Source organism: Pteropus medius, unplaced genomic scaffold (assembly GCF_902729225.1).
Source record: "Pteropus medius unplaced genomic scaffold, Ma_sr-lr_union100, whole genome shotgun sequence".
In the NCBI taxonomy this organism is placed as follows: Eukaryota; Metazoa; Chordata; class Mammalia; order Chiroptera; family Pteropodidae; genus Pteropus; species Pteropus medius.
This window is the reverse complement of record NW_024354503.1, coordinates 11,332,333-11,342,648: the sequence shown is the minus strand read 5'-3', so window position 1 is coordinate 11,342,648 and position 10,316 is coordinate 11,332,333. Positions and strand designations below refer to the sequence as shown.

At 35.6% G+C, this 10,316-nt stretch overlaps 1 pseudogene; it reads right to left on the bottom strand.

Moving 5' to 3' along the window:
- Positions 1-9,629: 9,629 nt before the first annotated feature.
- Positions 9,630-9,748, bottom strand: LOC120596375 (uncharacterized; annotated as a pseudogene).
- Positions 9,749-10,316: the final 568 nt, after the last annotated feature.

The following is a 10,316-nucleotide window of genomic DNA, read 5'->3' as shown; positions in this document are numbered from 1 at the left end:
CAAATATTTATATCTCTTTTCTTAGTATCCTAAATACAGTGCTGTTGCTTTAATGTGGCTTTTGGTGTTAGGATTTCAGTTTAGCACAGACCATGAGAGTTTCTTGCTGGGTAACTTTAAGCAAGCTATTCAACCTCTCTAATACTCAATTTTTCCATTGTCAATGGGGATATAACAATATTGAAATCATAGCATTGTTGCAATCATTAGATGAAACAGTGATTCTAAAATACATAGCACAGTGTTTGATACACAGTAAACTCTCAATAAAAATTATATATTGTTATTGTTGTTATTTGGACAGATTGGTACTAAAAGACCAATATGGGACCAATTATCTTTTTCATATTGAATACTTATGGAGCTCCATGGTGGGTGGAAAAAGCACCACACTGGAAGTCAGGAAACCTGGTTCTTGCCACAGCTCTGATATTAATGAGCTATGTGATCTCAAAAGTATGTAATATGATGTTTCTGATTTTTATCTTTTTTTTATCCATAAAATAAAGGGGCAGGACCATCCACTAGATTTCAAAAATGCATTTGAGGAGTCCTAATAATTTCAGATTTCCTTAGTTGACACTTGTTGAGTGGAAGAAAGCGGGGAGATGAAGAGACAGGACTCAACTATTTCTACTTTTGCTTTAGTCAGAACATCCTAGCTAATTAGTGTTTGGTTTTTGGATTATCAGAAAAATTTTGGTTGAACAGATCATGCCACAGCTTTGTAAGTTTGAAATCTATTACCTTTTATAATTTCTAAAGTTCTATTAGCTCTATAGATTTGCAACTGTGTTTGACTATTGAAAGATCTAAATTCAAAACCTTTCATAAATACAATTATGTTAAAGATATAAATGATTGTATTTTCTTGTTAAGATAGGGAAATTTGTATAATATGTGACAAATATAATGATTAACCATTGTATGTTAACTTAATTCTTGTAAAAAAAACTTTATAAGAGAGGCATCATTATCCCATTTGAAAAACAAGGATACCAGGACTCAAGAAGTTTAAATCAAACCATAGATAAATGATAGTTTTGGAATTTAAACTCAAATCTACTAACTCCAAAAATTGTGCCCACTCCTTTGAAATTAATAAATCATTAATACAAAGACCAATAATAGAGTAAGAAATATTTTAAAGTGTCATTCAATCTGCTCTAATAAAGTCCACCTTGGGTCCTTCGATTGTTGAATTCAACAAATTTTCACTGAGCACTTACTGTGTGACCAGCACCTTAGAGTATATAAGATGAGTAGGACAGAGCCCCTGCTCTCCAAGCATTTGTAATCTCGCCAGGAAGATGAGCTATAATAGGAAGCTATAAAAGTGAACAGAGGTACATGTACACTTAAAGTCTGCTGGGAGAAGGAGAAATCAAAGAGATCATAAATACAGAAGTAAAGTTTAGTCTATCTGCAAATAGTAAAAATTCATCTTTCTAGATATATGTGAAATAAGATGAGTCTGGCCAAGTCCTGAAGCAGGAAGGAGAGGTGTAGGTATCTCTTAAAACTGATTTCAGAAGAACAAGATAGTGACAAGCAGAGATTACGTTAATCATTAAGTCCTTGGTTAGTAGTAAGTTTCTATACATTACCTGTCACACCAGAGCAGTCAGGTCTTACCACCTCGGTAAGCATGGCCCAGATCTCTTTTTAAGGCTGCTGGCCGCAATCACCCAAACTGACATTCTCAGATATCAGGAAAGGCCCAGGAGCAAAAAACCACTGAGGACATCTTCAAACATCATTTAAGTCACCTTTCCACCATAAAACAATTGCAGCAAGAAATGAAAATTTGATGCAAAGGTAAAAAAAAAAAAAGCAATCATAGGAGTTGATTTAGCTTCAAAGAAAAAAAGTGAAATAAGTGTAGGCTAAATAGATAAGTAACTGGTATTTCAGATTATGAAACTGATATTTTTTTGGGCCAAATTACAGTTATTTTTGATGCTATCTATTGCCCCCTAGTGTTTGCATAAAGAGAGTAATCTTTTCAATACAAATCCTTACTGGGTTTGAAAAAGGAACTCTAGAACTGTCCTTATCCTATTTGAGTGGCTACAGAGAAAAGAAAGTTCAAATAATGGAAATGAGAATTATCATCAACTCTAAGTTATAACTAAAGATTGAAAGTAAAATTAAATATCATACTGTAAAACTAAAGTCATTGAAGATACTCAGTGAAGAGCATATTGTATCTTATGTTCTTTTTGAAGACTTAAGTACCTAGACATAGATTCCTTAAAATAAAAATGAGCTCTGTACCTCTACAGCAATTTCCTTCATATTAAATAGAATTTCAGCTATTTTGGTCTAGAATCGGTATGACAAAGAAGCTTATTTATCTTCTTTGCTTTTGGGAAGCTGCTTCCTTCTTGGCAGTAAAGAGGCTGGTACAGCCGATGCCGACCTGATCCAGATTTCTAATGCTCACTGGAAGAGGGCTTTTCAAACTCTAGAATATCTGGATAGTGGTTGCCAGTCTGTACCCTTCCAGTCTATGCTTCCAGCATCAGGAGTCAGTAATGTGGTTGGGCATGTGATGAGGGCCACCTATAGAAGCAGGCCTTTGAGACATCCCTGGAATTTCTAATCTTCTGGAATTTGGCATCGTGACCATTTGCACTTCCTACGTCACAGAGGTGACCCAGCCCTGTTCATGTATATATTTTTTCTTTCCTCGACTCCAGGCCCTGGGTCCAGGGCACCAACTGCATAGGGTAACAGCAACATGAGATACATAGGAAAGGTAGGTCAGCTGAAAAAGAAAACTGCTGGAGTGGAGATGTGGAAAACAAATTGCGAGCACAGTCTCTACCAGTTATCCTAGAACCCAAGAGCAAACCACTGACTCTCAGCCACATTTTCCTCATTATAATTTCAACAGTACATTTATGGATTCACAGCAAAGGAAAAATAATTATGACCTGAGGTTTTGATCACAGAATCTCTGAGCCACTTCTGTCCCGACGTGTCTGTGTGTCTGATGTAAACTCCTTGGCCTAGTTCTTTTTTTTTTTTCATGGTAAAATACACACCAGTGATCTTCAAGATTCTTTCACTTCTAAAGCCCTAGGATAGCATAGTTTTACTGATATCTATTTTAAAAGATGCTCTAACAATCATAGAAATAATGAATACCAAAGAGTTCACTCTTCAGAAAAATACATTTTATATGTGCTGAATACCAATGTATAGACAATAATAATACCCACAATGCAAGCTAATGTTTTTACATTGGGGTTTTACTGTTCATTTATGTTATATTTAAATGACATTTTTGATCTATGATCTGTGTTTAATTCAATAATTTGTTTTGCATTCTTTTTAGTGTTGAAAAGATGTAGGTATTCTCCGTTCTGACTCCTATGGTGATTTACAGTTAAGGATTCATTTGGGAAATTGTCTGAAATTGCCCCAAAGGCCCAGATCCTAAGCTCCTGAGGTAAAGCATGCTAATGGTTGGTTTATGGCACCATCATTGTTTCTTCTTAAACTTAATGGGTTGTATTGGTAAATGAAATAAATTTATAGTTAAACGTGATAGCATAGCCTCATAGAACCTCAGGCTTATAAAGTATCTCAAGGATCATCTGGTTAAATTGTTATTCTGTGCTTGAATCTTTCCTCCAACATCTACCTAAGCAGAAATCCATCTTATACTCAGAATGGTTTCCAAGATATTATAAAATTCTATGACACAGGGTAGAGGGGCTATGAAAACTGGCCCCCTCATTGGTGAGTATGTGTATTAGTATAGTTTTCTGGAGAATTATTTGACTGACACTACTAAGTTAAAAAATGCTTTCCTTTTGACTCTGCAGTTTCATGTACAGGTATCTTTTCCACAAAATCACTTATATGTGTGCACAAAAAATGATGTTTAAAATAATTTATTAAGATATTGTTGGTAATAGAAAAAAAAGAAAGAAAAAAGGAACATATCCTACAATGTCCCATCATTAAAGAAATGTTCAAAATTCACGCTATTAATTTATTTATTGAGGCAATGTATGGAAAATGTATAGAACCATATCTGAGACCTGATAAACACTGTATATGTTAGTATGTAACTAGATGTGTTAATTTTGTTGTTTCCTCTCCATCCTAGAACCGTAAATTCTTTAAAAGTAGCAAGTTTGTCTGTTTCATTCACTATCATATCCCCTGGGCCTGGAACAATGCCTGACACATAGCAGGTCCTCAATCAATATAATTAGAATGACTCATACATAAATGTAATGCTCTTTATTCTGTGATTGCTCCTCTATATCAATTCTCTACCCTACTCTGATTCCTAGGAAGCTGACCTAGGGTCCCCTTCTCCTCTGGCTTTTGATTTTTATTAGCTGTTGGAAGCACCAACAGGATTGAAGGGTGAGATGGAATTTCTGGTATTTCTCCTCTGCTATTTCTCTGCCAACTGTGGTTGTAGTGACTGCAACCCTCTACCTATGGCCAGACATCTCGGTGGCTAAATCTGGACAACCTCCTCCCCTCCACTGCTGTAACTCTCACTGGTTCCAGTAACAGAGAACATTCTCTCTCTGTTTCCTCAGGACTTGAGGTGGTAGCTCCTTTCTTTTGTTACTAAAACCTGGGTGCTTCACCATCCTTTGCTGTTTCCTTTAACTCTGCCCACGCATTTCCCGTTGGGACCATGACTGATATACAAGCAATACAATACTCTGCGGCTCTTAAATAGTGTGAGGGAGAACTAGAGTTACTGACATGAAAACAATTTCACAATGGATATGTTAGAGTTTTTAAAGACCAAAGAAAGATACCTACATATATGTATACAATTTATCCAAGATCAAAATTTCCCGTGTTTTGGTTTAATGCTGTTTCCAACATTTAGATATTTCGAATCCATAGTGCACTATAATAGGAGAATATATAATACACATTTGGACAAGTCAATGCTTTAAAAAGAGGTTTAATTATCCAAATATATAAATGACTTAAATCCTAGACAACTGATGCTATTCCAGCAACACTGCTGGGACATTAATTAACACAGCCTCTTCCTTAGTTTCCACACCTTCTGGCTGTATCACAAAGAAAGAGGATGCAATGGCAAGAACAACTGTCCATTTTCAGTGCCATTGCCAAACAATGGCACTACACAGTGTAATTCCTTTAATTTTAGGGCACTTTGATTTATTAAGTGATGCTGAAGAATAGACTATAAAGTTTTTAAAAAACTTCTAGTGTTTTGACAACCAGATATTTTCTGCTATATTTAAATGCTGTTGGTTCAAACACTTGGCAGTTTCCCATGTGAAACTGGCCCACCAAAATGCATATGGCAAGAAGAGACCAAAGAAAGAAGAAGACCATTTTAGATTTCTCAGTGGCAGTTTTAGTAAGCAAGGGAACTTACATACAAAGCTTGTCTTGGGTGGCCTCAAGACAAGTAGATCTCTGCACCTGCTCACCAGAATCTTACAAGTATACATAGAGGTCTTAATAGGGTTGTCATGTATTCAGTCTAGATGTCTCAATAACACATTACACTTTCAGGACTGTGCCCTTGAAATAGCTCCTACCGTGGGAATGGTGGGTGGAACATATAGTCTGAGGACAAGAGAGAGGGTGAGGAGCCTGTCAAGAGGCTCTAGCTTGTGAATCAACTGGAGGCCACATCCTCTTGATGACTTCCTTCAACAAATACCTAGATAATGATACTGAAACGTCAAAGTATGAATGGCAACTACCTCCAAGTATGGAACTGGAATTGGGTTGGGTAGAGGGGAAATTTATCTTTCTGTTCTATAAACTTCTGTATTATTGAAAAACAAATTTACAGTGAGCCTACATTCATTTCCTAATTATGTAAATGCATTTAAATAAAATTTGATACAAAAGAATGATGGAATGGTCTAGAATAGTATTTTGACAAAATTTTGACAAGAACAATTTGATTAAACACTATGCTCTCTGAGATCACCATTTAAAAGAACATGTAAAAAAAGAGAGAGATAATTGACACAGAGAGATCATTAGAATCATTAAACTGATAGTGTGAGTAAAATGCCTTAAATGAGTCAGGCATGTCTGCAGCAATATGATCAGGATGGCCCAAAGACTGTGCTGGAGGTCTAAGAAACCCTACACAAAAAAAAAAAAAAAAAAAATTGCTAAGAACAGACAAAAACATAAGCTAAACAAGAGAGGGAGCTGTTTAGGGAAGATGCACACTTTTGTTAACTGGATAGAAACAATACACATAGTCAACTATTATTTTCTTTAATGAAGAGATACAAAGAAAGGGTATCAGGGGGAAATTGAAGCTCAGTACATGAGAAAAAATGTAAAGTGAATATGTTGACCCTGTCAATGGTATTCAGTTTTCAAATACCAAAAGTTTATATTCTAGCATAATAAAATAATTTATAAATATGATCAAAGACACAGTTGATAATCTTTCTGAATGAGAGAAATTTAAGGAGGTGAACTAATGTCCCAATGTTTTAAAATAAGAGGCAGAGATTCTGAAGATTCGCTAGACCTTAATTTGTGTGTGTGTGTGTGTGCGCGTGCGCGCATGTGTGTGTGTGTGTGAAGTAATCTTTTATCTTCTAATTCTGTCAGTATCTTATTTGTGCAGAGACACTGTGTTAGTTTGCAAGGACTGCCATAATAAAGTACCACAGATTGGGTAGTTTAAGCAACAGAAATTTATATCTGCATAGTTTTAGAGGCTATTAGTCCAAGATCAAGATGTCAGCACGGTTGATTCCTTCTGAGGCCTCTCTCCTTGGCTTGTAGATGGGCTTCTTCGTCTAGTGTCCTCACATAGATTTCCCTCTGTGTGTGTTCACGTCCTAATCTCTTCTTATGACAACAGTTCCACTAGATTAGACTCCAACAAATGATCTCATTTTTATCTCTTTAAAGTCCCTATCTCCAAACACATTCATACCATGAGGTAGGACTTCAACATACATCTTCAACTGACTTTTAATTATTTTGATATATGTCTTATTTTGATATAATTATGTAAAGTTCTTAAATAATGGAATGCTAGTTTGTCTTTATATCTTATAGCATCTTTAACCATCAAGGTAATCATAAAATGTTTACTGAAGGAGAATGAATGAATTAATTAAAGGTATACATTATAAAGCAATGTCTTTCTCATCTCTGGAAGCATTCTAAGTCAGATGATAAGATGATGCTTTTGCTGAAGAAGAGAGAAATTAGAAAACAAAAAGCCTAGGTTCCTTCTGGTAGCACTCTGTGATTGCAGAGTGAGAAGCAAGTTGTGACACAGGTGCAGGGACAGCTGCATAGAGACCTTTGATCCAGCTCACAAATTCCTTTTTACTCTCAACAAGCTGATGTCAAACCCTGTCCCATTAGTTCAGTCTGCCATCAGGAACTCATATCCAGAAGGCAGAGAAGGCTGACTCAACGAGGTCCTGGCTTTTATGCACGGGAGGAGGTGTACCAAGTTGAAGGGCTACTCCCCCAGAAAAGAGTCTCCTACCACATATGAGGCAACTGCCCTTCAGAAGAATCTCTGAAATTTTGCCTGTATCCTTTGTGGCGGTTAGTATCTTCTTGAGTTCTGCCTGCTCATCAGACAGCGTATGCTCTGTGATGGACTTGTCTCCTTACTGGAACCTTTGACAACCCTTCAAACGATGTGATGAGAGCTTTCCAAACCATCTTTCTGCTTGTCTGCTTGATCTTTCTGAGTACTGACCACTCATTCATTAAGAACTAAGGGACTTTATGATACTGACCATGCCTGGGTGCTGGTTTAAACCTAAAACAGGTAACCCCACCTCTCCCCACAACATGGTACTGGGAATTTCATGCTTCTAAATTCTGCAGCACTGAGCAACGCATAGGTTGAAGGCTGCTCTAGGGAGCTCAACATAAATTAACAATTTCTTTCATATGGAGATTTATGTTCACAAAGATCCAAATCCCTGACCTCTACATTAATTTTGGGAACTTTTTTTTTTTTCCAGATGAGGAATGTTCAAAGAAGTGTTCTTCTCAAGTTGTCATTTTTTCAAATTTATTAAATTTTCTCATTTTATTTTATTTCATAAATAGGAGATAAAGGAGTAAAGTGATCATTATCCTTTTAATTTTTTAGGCCCTTTTCCAAAAGTGACTTTATAGACATCCCTCTGTTCTGGGCCTTGATCTGAAGCGGGAAACCCCTCTACATTGTCAGCAATGATGGCAGGTGATGAAGCACAGGGACAAGAGTGTCAATCACAGATTCTCAAATTAGTAAGTGCAAGCTTAACTTTTCAAATTCTTGAAAATAAGCACCAATGGATCAATGTTGGTAGTATTTATAATCTTTCTAATATAAAATATTTATGAAGCAATAATCTCTATTTAAAAAAAATCAATTTAGCCATAAACTTATTTAAACCAACAAATACAATTTAAAGGATCAATTAAAATCAATTGACCAATTATTAATCATAAATTATTTTTGAAAAATTAGAGTAATGTATAGAAATAGCTCACTGCTTAATAAATACAACTGATAAGTATTGCTGCAGCATATTTCTTAAATCCTTTTTCGGCTGCAGCATCTATAGTTTCTTCAAAAATAAAAAGGGCAAATTAAAAAATAAAATCAGAACATAATGATTATGAGGATGTACTCTGAAGTCAGACCAGAATTTTAATCTCAACCCTTTTATTGACTAGAAGTGTGACCTTAGGCCTAAGTTTCTTCATTTTCTAATAGAGTTAATGATATCTACCTTATTGCGATTAAATGCAATCATGTATTTGAAAAAATGTTCAGTACGGTACCAGTCACCTAGAAGTATCTTATAAACGGTACTTGTTGTTATTACGCAACCTTAACTAAATTTCTATAAATGTTGTAAGAGATATGAAAAAGACAATACATTTTATGAGCACATTATACAGTTACCCACATAAAAAGGTAAATAATTGAATTGCATATACTTCTGACTTTAATGTTTTATCAGTAGATGTTTCTTTGCTTTTGCTGACTTGCTTATGCCCTCTGTTCTTCCCTCAAGTATACTGATGAGTGAGAGCTTGCTTTCGTAAAGTAACCTTATTTGATTAAAATAAAATGAACAATAACAAAGAAAAAGTTTACAGACTCTGTGAGTTAAAATATACTTTGAGAAATGTTTTTTTTAATTGAAGACCCTCGAAGCAAGCCATTTCTACACAGAAAAGTGGCATGTTGTAGCTGTTGCTCTGTCTCTTTCTCTGATTAATGCTGTTAATAGTTAATAAGAATTTGAAGAAGCAATGAAAGCTCTTGCAGTTAATTTGGTTTAAGTTAATGTAATCACGCTGAAATTCACTTTTATATTAATTTTATATTTGCTTTCTCGATCCCGACATACATAATCAGGTAAACAGAGGATGTAAATCAAATGACTATGGTGACTTTGATTTTAGTCATTTGTCATTTCTCAAGAGTCTCTAGCTCTTTTCCAAATTTACTATGACCCTTTTTACAGTTTTTTATTTACTGCAGATATTTTATTTATTTTTTATTTTTTTTTAGGCGAGACAACCCTTGGTTGACCTCACAGATTGCAAGGACCTTGTCAGTTTACAATCCCTTATTTTTTATTTTTCATTTTTTACACCAACAGCATCTGGTCTTCCTAGGTGGTCTCCCATTCAAGTACTACCCAGGCCCGACCCTGCTTAGCTTCTGAGATCAGACGGGATCGGGCTTGTTCAGGGTGGCATGGCCATAGTACTATAGATATTTTAGACTTCTTACATCAGTTCATTAGTTATAGTAATGTTAAAGAAATATTCTGATCATTGTTAAAATGTATTAGAGACTTTATTCAAGACTATTGCAATAGGGGTATTGAAATAGGGGAGGGAAGTCAGGTTAACTCTGAATATAGCAAAGAAAGCTGGAGATTTGTAGCTAACAAGCAGAGTGAAGGGTTCCATGAATGGAAAGTGACTAAGAGGAAGCATAAAGGGCAGGCAGATTTTTGCTAAACTGACCTAACGAGATTCTCGCTAAAGACAGTTCAAGGACTTATATATTCTAGGTAAGAGATGAGGAACTTGATCAGATACCAAGAGTGAGGGATTCTCACTAAACTGACTTAGCAGGATTCTCGCTAAAACCTGGCTAGTCAGGCCAAAGAATCAGGGATAAGGTTGAGACCTAGTCAAAAAGAAGGCTCAGAGGAACCCAACTAAAGTTTGGTTAAAAAAAAGACTCTTTGTCGGTAAACATGATTGTTTTTCAGTCTTTGTTTAATGATTCCAATATCCAAAGATTTTGCAGTCATTTTTCCTCAGTC